The 19,686-nt window shown below is 42.7% G+C and overlaps 2 long non-coding RNA genes across 2 annotated transcripts; one reads left to right on the forward strand and one right to left on the reverse strand.

Moving 5' to 3' along the window:
* Positions 1–393: 393 nt before the first annotated feature.
* Positions 394–10,013, reverse strand: LOC138957770 (uncharacterized). The gene is made up of 6 exons (XR_011453179.1): positions 9,385–10,013; positions 8,731–8,799; positions 7,501–7,594; positions 6,356–6,526; positions 5,803–5,902; positions 394–2,344 (listed from the first exon to the last, which is right to left on the reverse strand). It is a non-coding gene; the product is annotated as an uncharacterized lncRNA (long non-coding RNA).
* A 2,484-nt stretch (positions 10,014–12,497) lies between these two features.
* LOC138957768 (uncharacterized) lies at positions 12,498–19,686 on the forward strand. Its single transcript, XR_011453177.1, has 5 exons — positions 12,498–13,215; positions 14,713–14,826; positions 15,670–15,775; positions 16,530–16,682; positions 19,587–19,686. It is a non-coding gene; the product is annotated as an uncharacterized lncRNA (long non-coding RNA).

The raw sequence follows: 19,686 nt of genomic DNA on the forward strand, positions 1-19,686 counted from the left end.
CTTCCTCCTCTCGGCAGTCCGGCTTCAGTCATTTTATTCCTCCCCTCAAAGCAGAAAGCAGCATTGTGTTAATGTTCAGAACTTTGCCAGGTTTTTTGTTTGTTTGTTGTGCTTCTTTAATTTAGGTTTGTTGTTTGTTTAAAACACTCAAACATACGCACACATTCACACGCACACTTTTACTTTTTAAGTTATAATAAGTATTGCATTCAGCCACGTTTTTTTTTCTCAGTTGATATTCTGATTTTTGCCATTTTTTTGTGTAATTTGTTTTTGTTGTGCTTGTTTGATGTAGGTTTGGTGTTGTTTGTCGTTGTTTGTTTAACACACACTCAAACACACACTAACCAGACACACACACACACCACCACCACCACCACCACCACAAGAATAGGTTTACACTCACTTTTTCCTCCACGTTTTAATTTTGGCAATATCATTAACCCAGGATTGCAAAGCAGGGATCATTTGTCAATTTCATAACAACGTACATACAATTTCAGCTGGTCACTTCAATAAAATGTGCATCATCACAGGTTTCTGCTGGAATGACAGTGTCTTATCTGTCAACACAAAATACACACACACAAAATGAGTGTGATGCTGTATGCCTCCTAACAGATCCTAACTTCACCCTCCAAACCTCCCTGCAGATGTATGTTCTGTGCACAAAAATAACCTTTTAAAATATACAAAATGCAGACGACATTTCTACATTTGTAGTTGTGCTGCAGACCTGTTTACCCCCATAAGTGTTTTGGAGTAATGCTCAGCCCCAAAAATAGTAATCCTGGTACAAAAATAGTAATCATCCAGCATTCGTCGCCAATTACAACGCACATGACAACTGTGTCTGCGAAACGCAATCATGCACATATATCCATCATTCACAAACAAAACACATCAGTCAGTTTTTGTAGTCATCATAATGTCAAAGAAGATTACATCAAAAGCACATGCATCACTGATTTTTTTTCGTTTGCTCGTAGTAGGCCTTTTTCAGTGTGTCAAGAGCTTCTCTACTGTACTTGCGCTTGCTGAAGGTACTGAACTTGTCAAATTCAGGTGCACGGAGCCCCTGGGGCTTTTAGTCATACCTCAGGCAGCTATCTGTTAGAAGAACTACCAAGTTTCATTGACTTGCACCCAAAGAGTCAAGAACTGCGATTTTTTTACGAATCAATTTCGTACTCGGACCCGGCTGGTCTTGACCTATTTTTGGATCTAAATTTAGATCAGGTAGATCACCACATCATGCACAAAAAGACACGTCACTAGCAAACTATGTCAGACATCATCATGAGTTTGTATAAAACAAAATGGAGGCCGGAATCACTCAGTTGAATCGAACTCCGACCAAACACCACGTAATAACTAGGTTAATTTATGCACTCGCGTGAACAAGAAACTGTCGAGCTTCACAGATGTCGTCGTTGGGTAGTTTTGGGTTTGTTTTACTACCATAGGAGGATTTTTGAACTGTAAATGCACTCAGCTGCAACAAAAACGCAAAACGAAGGCTGTAAGCTGCACTGTGCCTTTAAGTAGCTCAACACAATGATCGCAGCCCAGGGTGCTAACACAGTTTGGAAGGTCAAGGTTTTATAGTATGCTTCACTAACGGGATCTTATAAAAAAAGCTAAAACATTTACCACTGAAGAAAAACCATCTCTGAACAATTCAAAATTGTCACACTACTAGTTTTACATTTTAAGGATCTTGCCTAGTGCACATCTTTTTATTATGAAACATTTGTATTGTAAACAAAAGAAAACACAATGTCTTGTGATCTGTAAATGTTCTTAATACAGGGAACTTTATACATTGTTCAAGTGAAGTACTGTACAGCCTATTTAGCTTGTTCATTTTCTCCCTATAATCTGCTACAATTCAATAAACTGCTGTAAACTTGTGTGCCCTTAAAGTAGATTTATGTCCTTCTGTGTGGGCACCTTCTTCTTCTTCTTCCTCTTCAGTGTTCAGTGTTTGCATTTGGATGTGTGCTCTCTGGCCAAGTCTTGTTGCACAGGGGTACGGGTGGCAAGAAAAGGCCACCCTCTCAGAACGTGTTGCAGAGTCTGTTCTTCCTACCCTAGCCACAGTCGCACGCTGTAGGTGCAAAACCTATCCTTTTGATGTGTACCTTCAGACAGCAGTGTTCTGTGCAAAGGCGAAAGATGGCTGTCTGTTCTGCGTGAGTAAGATGGGGCTATGGTCTTGAATGAGCTGGTAGCTGTCTGTCTTAAAAAAAAAAAAAATAGACATCAAAGAAGCTGCAGCACCAGCCAAGTGTTGACTGTTTTCTTTATGCGTAACCTGGTCCTGGCAGTAGCTGTTGTCCATCTGTAAACAAGCAAGATCATTATTATAATATATTGATGGTGTATTTGTTTTACCCAAAAGACGATTAAAATAACATTTAATTTTTGTTTTAGTTATGTGGCATACATGCAGTGGAACGATCATATCTTGTGATATCTTCCCTCTGAGAAAAAAACTACTATTCAAAATGTACTTTTACATACTTTTTTGTTAACTTAGGCTTTTGAAGATCCACATCCAATCCTGCCACAATGTAGGCACAATCATAGGCTAAAATTGTCAGGGTTATTTACCATCGAACTGTCCTCAACATTCTATGCTGACACACACACATGCACACACACACTGGCACAGACACATAACTTGACTTCACTTAGGAAGGTTATGTGATGCTTAAATCATTTGTCTTGCCACTAGTTCATCACAAGTAACCACTGTGTTTATTGCTGGTATGTGCTTAAATGGAGGGATAGTCTTATCCCATGGTAAAAAATTTTTTTTTTTAAAAAAAGCCTGGCAGGTGATGTGAGATGTGAGCCAAACTGTGTTCACGAAAAGCAGCCGGCCTTTAATAACACAAAGCTGCCTCTGTACACAATTCTGCTTTTACACATGCTATCCCTTAACTTGGATTCATACCAAAAATCAAGCCTGGTTTCATAGGAAACAGTCAGAATGTTGATTCAGCATTTAGAATGATAATCTTATTTCATGTACACGCCTTGGCAAATCTGACAATTAAGTAAGCAGAAGTTTTCTTCACGGGACGGATTTGCTCATTTTATTATGTAGCAATGCACTTCACTTGGTCACATACACCCCCCCCCCCCCCCCTCTGTGCACAGTGATAGTTTTAAACAAGGAATTCTGTAAACACAGGGGTGGTCAAATACACCCCCCCCTTCCCTCTGTGCACAGTGATAGTTTTAAACAAGGAATTCTGTAAACACAGGGGTGGTCAAATACACCCCCCCCCTTCCCTCTGTGCACAGTGATTGTTTTAAACAAGGAATTCTGTAAACACAGGGGTGGTCAAATACACCCACCCCCCCCCCCCCTTCCCTCTGTGCACAGTGATAGTTTTAAACAAGGAATTCTGTAAACACAGGGGTGGTCAAATACACCCCCCCTTCCCTCTGTGCACAGTGATAGTTTTAAACAAGGAATTCTGTAAACACAGGGGTGGTCAAATACACCCCCCCCCCTTCCCTCTGTGCACAGTGATAGTTTTAAACAAGGAATTCTGTAAACACAGGGGTGGTCAAATACACCCCCCCCCCCCCCTTTCCCTCTGTGCACAGTGATAGTTTTAAACAAGGAATTCTGTAAACACAGGGGTGGTCAAATACACCCCCCCCCCCCCTTCCCTCTGTGCACAGTGATAGTTTTAAACAAGGAATTCTGCTGTAAACACAGGGGTGGTCAAATCCACCCCCCCCCCCCCTTCCCTCTGTGCACAGTGATAGTTTTAAACAAGGAATTCTGTAAACACAGGGGTGGTCAAATACACCCCCCCCCTTCCCTCTGTGCACAGTGATAGTTTTAAACAAGGAATTCTGTAAACACAGGGGTGGTCAAATACACCCCCCCCCCCTTCCCTCTGTGCACAGTGATAGTTTTAAACAAGGAATTCTGTAAACACAGGGGTGGTCAAATACACCCCCCCCCCTCTTCCCTCTGTGCACAATGATAGTTTTAAACAAGGAATTCTGTAAACACAGGGGTGGTCAAATACACCCCCCCTTCCCTCTGTGCACAGTGATAGTTTTAAACAAGGAATTCTGTAAACACAGGGGTGGTCAAATACACCCCCCCCCCCCTTCCCTCTGTGCACAGTGATAGTTTTAAACAAGGAATTCTGTAAACGCAGGGGTGGTCAAATACACCCCCCCCCTTCCCTCTGTGCACAGTGATAGTTTTAAACAAGGAATTCTGTAAACACAGGGGTGGGACTCTCTTGTGATGAAAAAAGAGGAAATCCCTTTTTTTCCAGGGGGTTCGGGGGCACGTTACCCCAAATTTTGGTTAAATGGTACATTAAAATCTGTGCAATCTGACAAAAAAGACATTCTCCACACTCCCCCCCCCCCCCCCCCCCCCCCCCCCCCCCCCTCAAAATTACTATTAGTTATCAGGAGTTTTCAGTCAGCACAATTTAACTCTCAAGCCTCCAGTGTTCTGTTTCATCTCCACGTCACTCCAAATCATTCAGTCAACAAGTCATAGATATTGTAATGAAATGTGACGCGGAAAAATAGATTACTCCAGCAGAATTCGTAAGTTGTGTCCGCGGAAATCCGCGGAAAAGTCCCACCCCTGAAACAGCACTGCATGGTGCCTTTTCCAGAAATAAATTCATCAAAAAATGTCAACTCACAACAGCAAGAGTCAGTGTGTCGATTGTTCATATGTGACAAAGTTGAGGGATGAGCTTATCCTATCTTAAAGCCTGGCCAGAACTGAGACGGTGACGAGAAGTAGTGTGCCTATAATGACACAATGCTTTCTTCGTAACCAATTAGATTCAACATCTCAGATCTGGTCAGGCCTATACAAATGCCATCTCTCAACTTGGTCCATACAAAAATCATGAACCTGGCTTAATTCTGTACAGAGTGGGAATTTGTTTTTCTCTTTTTCGAAATCCAAAATAAGCAAAATCAGGTCTTAAAATCAATCAATCAATATGAGGTTTATATCGCGCGTATTCCGTGGGTACAGTTCTAAGAGCAGGGATTTATTTTATCTTTTTATTTTATGCAATTTATATCGTGCACATATTCAAGGCGCAGGGATTTATTTATGCCGTGTGAGATGGATTTTTTTTTACACAATACATCACGCATTCACATCGGCCAGAAGATCGCAGCCATTTCAGCGCATATCCTACTTTTCACGGCCTATTATTCCAAGTCACACGGGTATTTTGGTGGACATTTTTATCTATGCCTATACAATTTTGCCAGGAAAGACCCTTTTGTCAATCGTGAGATCTTTAACGTGCACACCCCAATGTAGTGTACATGAAGGGACCTCGGTTTTTCGTCTCATCCGAAAGACTAGCACTTGAACCCACCACCTAGGTTAGGGAAGGTGGGAGAAAATTGCTAACGCCCTGACCCAGGGTCGAACTCGCAACCTCTCGCTTCCGAGCGCAATTGCGTTACCACTCGGCCACCCAGTCCAAGTCCAAATGGAGCAAGTCTTAAAATGGGAGTGAATTTACAGATGTTATGAACAAGAAGTCTGCGAAAACAGGGTCATTAATAGGAAGGAGTCTTAGATTGGGGTGTCTTAAAAGGGGCAGGGGTGGAGGCCACTGTAATGACCATGAAATAATCAAAATAATACTATCAGTCATCTTATTCTCTACCAAATTTCTAGAGGTCAAGACAATGATACAGATTATTTACTTGTGTCACTGTTAGTGTCATTCTATGAATAACAGACCGATAGAAAGAGAGCTCTGTGTCTTGTACCTGGGTTCGTGCTCAGTTGCTTGAAAATTGACTTGTCAGAGGTTCTTCTTCAGCCTTACACCAGCCTACAGCGGTAGCTTCTACTTCACCAAACTTTGTTCTGAAACAAAACAAATAAAACACATCTTCAGGGTCAAGCATATGTATCAAATCATGATCACACAATTAAACCTTCTTCTTTGGTCAGTACTATTGAAGATTTGTTAATTGTTTCTTGTTCACAAAAGCACTAATCAAAAAATTGCTCCAGGGGCTTGCAACGCAGTACAATATATTACCTTACTGGGAGAATGCAAGTTTCCAGTACAAAGGACTTAACATTTCTTACATACTGCTTGACTAAAATCTTTACAAACATTGACTATATTCTATACAAGAAACACTTAACAAGGGTAAAAGGAGAAACAGAATCCGTTAGTCGCCTCTTACGACATGCTGGGGGGCATCGGGTAAATTCTTCCCCCTAACCCGCGGGGGGTTGTACAAGATAATGAAATAGAGTGAATTTTGAAGTGCATTCATAATTAAAGCCCAATCATGTGGTTTAACCTACCTAGTCTTGAAAAGCCTGTCCGAGGAAACAGATCAAGCACCCTTCCGCAGACCTTCCTGACGGAAGAGTCTTGGTTGTAACCGCTCACTTTCTAAAGTAGTCCATAAGCAGTTCCATGTGCCTATGTTATCACTGTAACCAGCTCCTTTGTGTACCTGTGATCTGGATGAGCTGCAACACATAAAACTTTCATATGAACACTATGTCAAGTATACCAGTTAGCATCCATCAAACACTGACTGACTGAGGAGCATCACAAGATCTGTTCTAAGGAGGTAACAACTATTGTCACAAAGTGTTTATGATACAGCTGCAGGCACATGGCACTGAGTGGTCAATTGGTGAGGGGGGGGGGGGGGCAGAAGTTCTGCTCAGTCTTGTCTGCTGATACTACACTTTGTGGTGGTGTAAGGCAGGGAATCACACCCCAACCACTGGCCCCGCCCACCTGGTGTCGAGTGCCTGTGGATACATCAGTCCCAGTCATGGCTGGCCCCCGGTTGACAACTGCCATGTACGTCATGTACGGGTACATTTACTTTGCAGTACAGATTAGTTTTCAATAGCAATGACATCATGGACGCACACCTGCCCAACGCAGACAAGGACAGCAAAATCAGGGACCAAACGTGATAAAGAGTAACTAATCGTCACAAACATCAAAATGCTTTGCATTTCTTGACCAGATAACAATCATTTCTGGGCAATTGAAGATTATTATTCCACCTACAGGCTATCACCCCCATGGCTGTTACTTGTAACACATTTCATTTCTTAAAATATGTTTTGTAAAGTAATACTGTAGTTAATAGATTTCTCTGAAAGGCACATTCCTTCTCATGAAAACAATTTGGCTCACCGTCTAAGATCTGGTCAGGCTTTAAAATGGGATAAGACATGATCTCTTAACTTGTTCACATACCCACAATGAACGGTCTGGTTGCTCTCTGCGCCAAGTGCGATTGTGTTATGAATAAATGCTGTAAAAGCTACAACTGTACTAGCTCATTTAAAAAAAAAATCACAAAATGTCATTTCACCACAGCAAGCAAACAGTGTGTTTATTTCTGGTATAGAACAGACACACACATACACACACACACACACATACACCAAAGCAACACAAAAGCCCAAAACATGCCTACCATCTAAATGAGGAATCCAGTTCCAACTGTCTTCTGCCAATATAACACTGCCAGAGACACCATGGTGTAGAAAGTCAGTTTAAAGAGAGACTACCTGAAAGAAAAATGATACAATAATAATAAAACACCCAGTGCAATAGACATACTTGCTCGTTAAAGGCTTACTTTACCATGTAAAAACATTTTGCTTCACAGTCTCAGATCTTGTCAGGCTTTTACTTGGGATAAGATCATCCCTCTACTTGGACGAATAGCAACATAGATCAGCTTGAATGCTCTCTGTGCAGAGTGGTTTTTGTTTGTTTGTTAAAGAATTAGTTTTGTTAACAACACTGGTACCTTTTTGTGAAAATATTTCATCACACATTTTAACTCACCACAGCAAGCAGTCACTGAATATATAATTTTTTGTATGTGGCCAAGATGAGGGATTCCATGTTAAAGCATAGCCACATTATACTGTAGTGACAAGGCAAGTGGGCCTTTAAATTGTAAACTGATATATTGTGCATTTTGACTTCTTCATAAATTATAACCCTGATGCAGGCAGTCATCAGTACATGTAGTGGTTTAGTCCCTTGAATGAGAAAAGAATGACTTTGCAAGAAAGAAACTTGGAGTCAAAGTCAAAATACCCTTTAAATTAAAAACTATAGATTCCACAGGGTTTGAAGTTAGAAAGCTCTGAAAATAACTCTGCTATTTGAAATTGACTAATAGTATTAACTTATACCGCCATACATGATACACATGTACAGACAAATGAACTAAGGCTTGTGAAGATCCATAATCCTGCTACACAAAGACACAATCATTCAGAGGTTGAAATTGCCAGGGTCATTTTCCATCCCCATGTAGCCTGGATTTAATTACTGGCATGTTTTTCAGTTAAAGAGATGTGTCACTCAGAATGACAGGAGATGGTTCACTCAATGCAGAGCATAATATAACATTGATTTCTTCATGCCATCTGATTTGCAGTTGAATTCACAGGGCGAGAAAAATTCTAGACTGTCCTCAACATTCTATGCTGACTGTAAATTGTAATTATATAATACATCCACCCTAGCTAACTGGTACACTAATCACTTGCTCTGGCTTACTTCTTTTTCCAACATAATAAATCTGTTATTTGTACTTTAGCCTTTTGTGGTAAAATATTCTCATTACCACCAGTTGCACTCACAAGCTATTGCACTAGTGTATTTTGGAAATGATCAAAGGACTTACTTGTGTTCTACAACAGCACCATGTCAGTGTTGCGGGAAGAATGAGGCAGGGCTTGGTAATAACTGAGACCTGCAAGTAAACAGAACATATTTAGAATCCCAGCATGTGTTATAATTTGTGTATATTTATATTATAAGGTCTTACATTGCAATAACAAACACACACACACACATGCACACACTCATTCAATGTGCTCTATGTGCTAAGAATAAGAGTGATTGTTTAATGAATTAACGCTGAAGAAGCTACTAGTTGCTTAAACACATTCATAGCAAAATGTCACTTGATCACCACATCAAGCACACTGTATCTTCATTTCTGGTTGTATACATTGTATGCAAGTGGAGGGATGATCTTATTCCATGTAAAATCCTAGCTCAGCTGATCTCTCTCAACTTGGATTCATACCAAAAATCAGGAGCCTGGGTGTTTCTGTTCAGTGGGCATTTCCCTATTTGTTTTATTTGAATGCATTTCTTAAAAAGAACACTTCCTCTGCATAGCCGTCAGGATGTTGGTTCCACCTTTGGAATGTGTCTTAGTGGACGGACAATCTTATTCCATGTACATGTTCCATTCCTTCGTGCATAATGTGATTCTACTGTATTTTAGTCATAAACAATGACCTTCATTCTAATAAGAAGAGACTATTACCTTTCACCTCGGACGTGTCAACTCATATTTTGCCGCTGAGTCGGTGGACAGTTGCTGGAAACCGAGTCCGTCGACTGAGAGCCCGCCCTTGAACGCACTCTCCCCTGTACCGCATAGTTTTAAACCTCCCCACCTTTTTAATCTCCCTGTTTGCCGGAGCTAACCACTATCGGTAACAGTGACTCAACCGCAGGACTCTGAGACGTTCGCAAGAACCCAGTCCTCTTCGGAAGAAGATGATGATCAAAGATGCATTGCCGACGCCGGCCATGTTGAATTAGTGAAAACCGAAACGTGGAAGCGAAACTAACTTATCTTCGGGAATCAATTAGGAAAACTATATGTGTAGTAGGTAGAAAAATGGCATTTAATGAGACAGATAAAACTCGGATCAAATGAGAAAGAAAGAACTATCCAAACTTGCAAGCACAGCCGCGGTAGTCCTAAGTACGTACTGAAGTTCCCGATCCATGTTTTAGTCTAACCAGCGCTGTCTCTAGTCTATAGATGCGCAACAGGATAAGAGATACCCTGAGGTTATAAGTGATACTCCCACATACGTTGCACAAGCATAGTTTAACGTTACCTTATGTACGGTCCAACCGGTGTGCAATGGGTGCCCTTCTCCACCTCTCTGTCTATCTCTGTCTGTCTGTCTGTCTGTCTGTCTGTCTCTCTCTCTCTCTCTCTCTCTCTCTCTCTCTCTCTCTCTCTCTCTCTCTCTCTCTCTCTCTCTGTAAATGAAACAAATCTTTGGTAATAAGAAATGCAATAGTGACATCAAAGCGAAATTTGTCAATTCAAGTCAGTATACACGAGTGACACAAAAACGATACAGCCATTTGAGGGTGGGGGTGTCTTTAAAAGGGGGTTTCCATTGTAAAACAAACAGCAATTTGATAAATGATACATTTGTTTTCGAACCAAACAAGTCTGCTAAAATCATGTCAAAGCTAAATTCTTTAAATGCGAGCATTATACAAAGAAGAGTATTCAAAAGAAGAATGTACAGCAAGCTTATTACAATCAGTGAAACATGTCAGTGTCTGTATCAGTCAAACAAACCTGACATCTTTCAGCCAAATTCTTCAATACAAGAATAAGTACATACACATGAGTGAACTTATTTATGAACGATACATCAATCTCATCATTAAAACATGAGTATTTCAAACGAATCTGAATTGTTGAAGTCGATTGTCCTCCATACAATAAATATACAATTTAATTGAAAGTAAAACTAAAGAAAAAGCAGTGCAGGCAAAATGTTCCCACTGAAAACCGACAGAGAGAGAGAGAGAAGAGAGAGAACCAGAACCAGAATCAGAATGGTTTAATTGCTCTCGGGCAATATGCCCATTGCAAGTTGGGCTGGATTTGGGGAAGGGTATTCGAACACTCAAATATCGAAACCGAAGCCGATAGTGCATTTACACAAAGTTGCATGAATAAGAGTGTCCGTTCAAACTGACATTACAACATGTTAGACGTGTCGCGCTCTGAACGAGGCTATAAGTGTCCGTTCAATGCCCATTGTTTTTCACACAGAGAGAGAGAGAGAGAGAGAGAGAGAGAGAGAGAGAGAGAGAGAGAGAGAGAGAGAGAGAGAGAGAGAGAGAGAGAGGGGGGGGAGAGAGAGGGGGGAAGAGAGAGAGAGAGGGTGAAAAAGAGAGAGAGGAGAGGGAGAGAAAGAGAGAGAGAGAGAAAGAGAGGGTGAGGGAGAGAGAGGGGAAGAGAAAGAGAAAGAGAGAGAGAGGGGGGGGGAGAGAGAGGGGGGAAGAGAGAGGGTGAAAGAGAGAGAGAGGAGAGAGAGAGGGAGAGAAAGAGAGAGAGAGAAAGAGAGGTTGAGGGAGAGGAGGTATTACACACCGGTACGACCGAACATAAGGTATCAATAAACTCCTCTTGTGCAGCGGGTTGAAAGTATACCCTGATCCCTCGGAGATATACCTCCACTCCGGTCTGAACGACCTCACGTGACATGTTATATGGTAGAAGAGCATGCTGTCGCTTATTCTCCTTCTGAAGATGAGGTATACCCTCAGTTCGGTTAGACTGAAACGATGCTCAAGCAGTGGAATTTGTGTGTGGTTTGTTTCAGAGCAAAATGTTATTTTATCCAAACAAGAAGATATTCTCGCGCACCGCCTTGTTCAGGATATCCACAAGTTGACAATGATGTGTGCGAAATAAATAAACAATGAAACGAACCAGAACGGACGGACGGACGGGCAGACTGACGGACGGACTGACGGACGGACTGACGGGCAGATTGAGGGACGGACCGATCGATGGACGGACGGAGGGACGGGGGGAGGGGGGGGCGGCGGGAGGGGGGGGGGTGGCGTTACGGGTAACCCCTCCTGATCCGGTCCTGCAGGGTATTCCTTCAACCCTCTGCACAAGAGGAATCTATTCGGATACAGACTGAAGGACGGACGGACTGACGGACGGACTGATGGACTGACAGACAGACTGTCGGACGGACCGTATGGACGGACATACGGACGGACTAAAAGGACGAAGGAACGAATAAACGAAGGAAATAACGAAGGTCGGAACGAAAGAGCGAACGAACCAACCCACGAATGAACGAACGAACGAACGAACGAACGAGCAAACAAACAAACAAACAAACAAACAAATAAACAAGCAAACAATAAACAATAATTGTGTGCAATCTGGCCCATTTTCAGGGCATTTGTCAAACGTTTGGAGGAGGTCCACAGTTAGGCCTGGGTGGGGGGGGGGGGGGTTGTCCCACCAACAGGAATTCCCCCCCCCCCCCTCTCCCCTGTATTGGGCCCTGCACAAGAGGAATTTATTGATACGGACTGAACTTGAAGAACGGATTGACTGACGGACCGACGGACGGACGGACTGACGGACGTACTGAAGGACTGTCGGACGAACTGTCGAACGAACGAACGAACGAACGAACGAACAAACGAACGAACAAACGAACGAACGAACTGACGAACGAACAAACTGACGAACGAACAAACAAACGAACAAATTAGCAAATGAATACATACATTCGCAGAAAGAAAAAGGCAAAAGGTACATTTGTGGAGTCAGTAAGGGGGGTGGGTGGGCTTCCGGAACCGGCCAGGAACCTTGGGAATCCCCCCTGGCCTAGAACACACACACACTGATCGACACTGACACACACACTGACACACACAACTTGACGAACGCACACACACACACACAATACACACACACACATCCACACCGGCACACACACACACACGCACGCACACACACACTGTGACACACACACGTAAACACACACACCGGCAATGACACTGACACACACACACACGTACCGTACACACTGACGGGCACACTGCCGGGCACACACTGACACACACACACACACACACACACACACACACACAAACACAAACACATACTGACATACTCGCAACTGACATAGCAGAGGGGGGTGGTAAGTCATTTGAACGTTTAATTTCTTTTGTCACAAATTTAACTACCCATCCGTTCCTTGTGTTTTTATTTTGAGATAGTTTTGTATTTTTAGTCACTGCAGCGAAGGGACATCACTCCCGCCACCTTATCTGTATCTTCTTCTGCTTGTTGCCGTAACACGTGTAGACCAGTCCAAATCGTCCAAATGTAGTGGTCATCTGCAGAGACGCCGCCGTGCCGTACAGCTTATCCTGGATGGGAGTCGGGATTCGCTTTTTTTGCACTGCCATTGATGCCAAGAACGGAGCAGCCAGGGTCATTTCAATTTTCATCCAGGAATGGCACAAGCGAGCCAAACCGGCCGATGGTCTTTCGACTCCATGGAGACAGCTGGTGAAGGTAATACTATTTTTATTCCTACATTCGTGTTGACGACAGAGTGCAACGTTTCTAAAATATGATCGGTGCTAACAGAGCAGCAGGAATATACGTGCCCTTGATGACTTGGTCACTTTCGGTTTCACGGTACCAGTAAAGTCGATCGAACCCCCCCCCCCCCCTTCCTTTTAGGACCTAAACAAATCTGAAAAAATCAGGTCTTGAAAGGAAGAAGTCTTGAGATGAGAGTAAATATAGAGAGGTTGTGGACAGACAAATCTGAGAAAACAGGGTCTTAAAAGGGAGGGAGTCTTTAATCAGGGGATATTAAAAGTGTTGTTCCACTGTACTACCAAAAAGAGGGGATACTGTTTGATGTTACTGTAAAGACTTACAGTAACACTGTTCTCTCCGATTGCCAGTGTTTGTACTTTGAAACAGATTGTATGACCGGCACGGTTGGCCTTGTGGTAAGGCGCCCGCCCCGTGATCGGGAGGTCGTGGGTTCGAACCCCGGCCGGGTCATACCTAAGACTTTAAAATTGGCAATCTAGTGGCTGCTCCGCCTGGCGTCTGGCATTATGGGGTTAGTGCTAGGACTGGTTGGTCCGGTGTCAGAATAATGTGACTGGGTGAGACACGAAGCCTGTGCTGCGACTTCTGTCTTGTGTGTGGCGCACGTTAAATGTCAAAGCAGCACCGCCCTGATTGGCCCTTCGTGGTCGACTGGGCGTTAAGCAAACAAACAAACAGATTGTATCCTGAAATTTAGCACTCCATGTGTTAACATTTCCACTTCCAGGTCTGTAGTGTGCAAACGTGTTGTCACTGTTACAGCTGAAATGAACTAACAAGAATACTAGTCTGATGTACATAAAATATGGGAGAGGTTTGGGGTCGGGGGTGGATGGCAAGCATAACATTGATAAATGACTATAGTTTTGCAGTGGTTTGCTCTCTTGTACTATGAGTGTTAACAGCAATTGTTTATAATTTGTTACTCAACTTACTGTAAGGACTATTACTATTAGCTTTTCTCAGCAACTGCAAACAATTGTGACTTAATTGCAAGAGCGCTTCATTTAACATTGGGACACTTCTTTTGGTTTTTTTAATGGCTATAGTGTAGAAACTAGAAATGCTGAGATACATTAATGTAGTCATGAACAACAGCAACAACAAAAACAAGAACATGTTTTGAATTCTGATAGCTAATGAAACTGACAGCTTGATTAGAAATAGAATTATGTAGTTTTTGCAATTGCTGACTGAGTTGCATCCTTTGGTTTTACCTTGCATTGATTATCACCTTTGCTGACAATTGACTCATTGAGTGCAGTATTGAGTAACGTATAGTTATTTTATTTCAAGTTAACTTCTGGCTCTGCATGGTGTTAATCCTACTCAAACTTAGTCAAAGTAAGGTATCATTATTTATGAATAATGTGAAGTTGAAGATACAAATTAATGAGAAAGTTTGTGTATTTTTCTGTACACTCTTGCTATTTACTGTTTCAGTGCTGAACCATTTGCTTGAATGCTTGATCAGATGATGACAGAGTGACACCTGGTGGTACCCAATAAAACTGCCTTTGCTGCTATAACTACAAGAAATTTCTACAATTCAGAACAGTAAGTGCATGAGGTTCCATTTTAAGCTGTCAAGAGTAAATCTCAGGAATAGATTAGAAGATTTAGTTATGTCACACATGTCTTGCTTTCTTGACTTTTCTCACACTCTCTTGTCAGACTCAGAGAGTGCATGATTGTACATTTTTTTTACAGTAATTTTTTATGTTCCTAATTGGAAAACAAATGTGTCATAATCTTAGTGTTTAGGATAACTATATGGCAGAGAGAATCATGGAAATGATTGGGCGATGGGGGTGTGTCGCTGGTGTGCAAGAGGGTGGGTGGGTGTGGAGAGAGTAGTGATGGTAGTCAACTACTAACTAAAAGATTACTGATTGCATACATTTAGTGTTTATTGATTTGGAGGGTGGGGGAGGAAGGCAAGCAGTATTATTACATGTGTATGGGTATACTAGTTGTGCATGTTCCAAATGGGGGTGGAGGTTGGCATGGCAAGCAATAGCTCAGTCGGTATAGTGGCCTTGAAACCGGTTGTGGGGATTTATTTCTCAGAATTGACGTTGTGCAGACTCTGCTTGGTTTCTGAATAGCTTATTAAGCCTGTGACTGTGTGCATACATAAAGATCTCAAGTTCACAGTTTCAGGGCTTGGAATTAATGGAAACATCAACACACATGTAGGAAAAACTCAAAAAAAGGAGGGGGGGGGGAGTTTGGTCCCACGGTAGTGTTTGAATGAAAGCAATCTTACTTTTTAAGAGGGTAATCTTGCAGGACTATGATTCTTACATTGGTAGTTGACTAGTGTAGTTGTGGTTTTGTACTAGTGAGGAATGTCATCTATGTCATGTGATTTCTTGCTTCTTCTTTTTGTGTGTGCAGCTAAAGATGTTGGACCTTGCCTACAGCCTAGTTTTGCATAGATCTCCAACACCGTGGCTTTACTCTGAGACACCTCAGAAAACACAGCCTTTTCTGCTGCTGAAAGGTAAACATTAGGTTAAATTTGTGTTTGTTTTGATTTGTATGTTTTCCTTTTGTAGTCTATGGCAGGAGATTTGTGCAGGTGTACAAATGGTAGAGGTGTCAGAGGAAATGTCCACTTGTTACTTGTCTCTATATCAGTATATATGTATCACAAATACGCATCAAATGTACTGATCAATAGAGACCACATGGACAATTTCAAGCACTTTTCTGCCAGGGGTAGGGTCAGCTATGTAAGAATCATGTCTTACTCTGTTCATGCAAAAATAAGGTTCTGCATTTGAATGAGTTTGAATCAGGCACCTGTGTTTTTGCTCTTGTTTGTGCCCTCTTGTGAACTGTTAACTTATGAACAACCACCCCAGCAAGCAACTCTTTACTGTTCTGAGCACAACAGAAGAGCGCATGGTCTGGGCATATGGATGGTAAACACATCTCATGCACAAGTACAGGCCTGAAAGTGGCGAGTATTTTCAATTACTCGCCATGGCGAGTAAAAATCATGTAAATGGTGAGTAGAAATGTTAATCTACTCGCCACATGCGAGTAAAGTTGATAAAACAAATGGTTGTTTTGACGAGTAAAGTTTCAGTAAATTATGAGAAGTACATGTACTAGCAGTGCTTCATTTTGTGGACTTTCAGTGCTGAAGTATGATTGTGTGGATTGATCATTTTGTATTCTGTTATTCAGATTGCCACTTGCTTTCTTTTACATATATTTACAAGATGGTGGCTGATTTGTGTGTGTTGCAGAACACAGGTCCATGAATAAAAGAACCCAGCTGGTATTCTTCATTCATGGAAAATGAAAGGAAATTTATCAGCCAGGATTCGCCACTCACTCTGCTAAGGGGGAACCCCGGTCAGCCCTACAGTGGATGAACAGCTTGGTCCTTGGAGGGAAAGGTAACTACTGCAGCACTTTAGAAGGGGTCTATGTCGACCAACAGTGGCTGTATTCCCTGTATGTTAATTTCCTGTACATATACAGGGAATATACTTCCGTTAGACGCCATGGAGTTACTTCAAGCTTGTGAAAGTGATTCAATGGACGAGAGTACCAGCGAGGAAAACATAATACCAGGCTGTTGGGGGTGGGGGTGCAGATGTTTCTTTAACTAAATCCGTTTTGATAAACGGTCGAAGCATGTTTTGCTTGATTGGATGCCGCACGCGAATTCAGGATTTTAAATAGATTCTCCTATCTAACCGCAGTCACGCGCTTGGCGCAAGATTGTACGATATTATACTTCTTTACAGAAAATCCAACTGTATTCCCGGTACACAGGGAAAACACCTATGGCTATGGGGAATACACCTTCTTTTGGTCGACATAGACCCCTTCAACCTTACAATATGTGAATGTGTAGAATATTATGCTTTTGCTTAAAGCTTGTTACATATGACTAAGACAGAAATGTTAATCATTCCCTTGGTGCAAATCATAAAAAGAACAATAGCGATCTGATGTACTGTGGATCAATCGAGGAAAAGGTGTGTATGACCTAGAAGAAACTGGTTTTGAAAGTGCTGAGGATGGATGGAACATTGATGCAATATCATTTACTACATTGAACCTGGGTTTCAAACTGAAGTGCTTTTTTATGCAGGGTTCGTACAGAGTCCTTGAACCCTGGAAAACTCCTTGAAAATTGGAAAACCTTTTCCAGGCCTTGAAAAGTGCTTGAAAATAGAGTTTTGTTAAATAGTCATTGAAAAGTACTTGATTTTTCCAAATTGTTGCCTATACATTTCGTCAGCAGCTTGTCTTATTTAAAAAAAAATGCAACCCCCTTTTTTTTTCGTCAAATACAGTACACACATTTTGGGAGAATAAAAGATCGAGTGAAAACAAATTAAAGCAGACGAACTAACTATTACTAGTCACCTGTAGTTGCTTCCCTTCCTGAAGGTAAGCTTGGTGCTTTGCATTAAATTGGGGAAAATCATGTCCTTGAAAAGCATTTATTTGGTCCTGGAAATGTCCTTGAAAACTCCTTGAATTGTATCAGCTCTGCCCTGCAGGAACCCTGTTTATGCTTCTTGTTATATATACTGTTCAAAAAAAGAAACGCATAGCTTGTAATATTTGGTTAATTTAGTTATATGGCTACAAGGATATCCACCAAACTGCAGAAAATGTTTATCTGGTCGTCGACCTTTCGTCCATTGTCACAAGTGAGCTCTGCACGTGACGCATGCGTTATCAGTGGCTACAATGTCAAAATTGCTCATTTGGCATGACCACTCGTCATGCTTCAGTGTAATGTCGTGAAACTCGGGGAATATTGAGCTCTCACCATGTCTTCCAAAACCCATAAAAGCGGATTGTTCGCCACAAAGAAATCAGACGACAATTCAGCGACGAAAGATGGCCCGATTGAGCAGAGAAGACCGCCAAATTGCATTGGGTCGTTTACAAGCAGGCCAAAGTCAAAGTGCAATCGCCAGGCACTTCCACGTGTCCCAGGGCACCATCAGTAGACTGTGGGTCAGGTTTCAAGCCACTGGCTCCGTTGCTGACTTGCCACGAGCGGGAAGACCAAGGGCGACAACTGCTGCTCACGACCGCTTCATACGGCTCCGCCACCTCCGGAATCGTTTCCTGTCGGCCTCATCTTCTGTCCAGGCTCTCCCCGGGCCACACCGATTATCGGACCAGACCGTGCGGAACCGCCTGCATGAAGCTGGTTTGAGAGCTCGCAGACCTCACAGAGGAGCTGTCCTCACCCGCCGCCATCGCCAGAACCGAGTGCAGTGGGGCAACCAGCACCTTCGCTGGACCGTCCGGAATCACTGGAGACACGTGTGGTTCAGCGACGAGTCCTACTTCCTGCTCCAGCGACATGATGGTCGGAGGAGGGTCTACCGGAGAGTAAACGAACGTTACGCGCCCAACTGTGTGGATGAGGCACCCGTTCATGGTGGTGGAGGCGTCATGGTGTGGGGGGCGATCAATACCGCTGGAAGGAGCACCCTGGTGCACGTCCAAGGGCGCATAACTGCCCAGCGATACGTGGAGGAAATTCTGCGCCCACACGCCCTTCCTCTTCTGGCTGACCAGGATGCCATATTCCAGCAGGACAACGCTCGCCCGCACACAGCACGACTCACCACCCAGTTCCTCACCGACCACCATGTCCAGGTGCTTCCCTGGCCATCCATGTCGCCAGACATGAACCCGATAGAACACCTCTGGGATGAATTGGACAGACGTGTGCGCAGGCGAGAAGAAGCGCCGGCAAATCACCGCGATCTATTGCAGGCACTTCAGGAGGAGTGGGACACCATCCCACAGCAAGATATCCGGCATCTGATCCAGCCCATGCCCAGAAGGTGCCGGGCAGTTGTTGCTGCTCAAGGCAGTCACACCCCCTACTGACTTGACAGCCTCGGCACCCAATCGTATTGATTGACTGATTGATTTGAAGATGCAAATGAACTGTGTGTGCATTCAACTGTGTCCATACCAAATTTCAAACAAATAATCTAAATATTGGATTTTCTGTTAATTTTTTCGAAAAATAAAACAAATTTGGCAAGTAGCAACTATGCGTTTCTTTTTTTTGAACAGTATATATGGTCTCGATTGACTCCTGTGTTCAAGAGACTGTAAACAACCATAAACAATCTTGTGTTGTTATGTGGTGGTGGTTTTGCTGTTGTCTAGCATCTACCCGTAATTGGCTTTATCAAATGCACCAGAAACGAGCATGAGTTTGTCGGATTAGTGAACTGTTTGAAAAACTTTAATGTATTTGTGGTTGACAGGTTGTTATTATTTCTATATTGTGTTCTTCTTTTTCTCAGGTGGGCTGTCTTCTGAAACATATGAATCGGGAGCGTCACATCTTTCTTCCTGAGACATCCCCTCTTGAAAATGGTGTGGCGTTTAGCTGAATGGAAACGT

Source organism: Littorina saxatilis, unplaced genomic scaffold (genome assembly GCF_037325665.1).
Source record: "Littorina saxatilis isolate snail1 unplaced genomic scaffold, US_GU_Lsax_2.0 scaffold_849, whole genome shotgun sequence".
NCBI classification, from domain to species: domain Eukaryota; kingdom Metazoa; phylum Mollusca; class Gastropoda; order Littorinimorpha; family Littorinidae; genus Littorina; species Littorina saxatilis.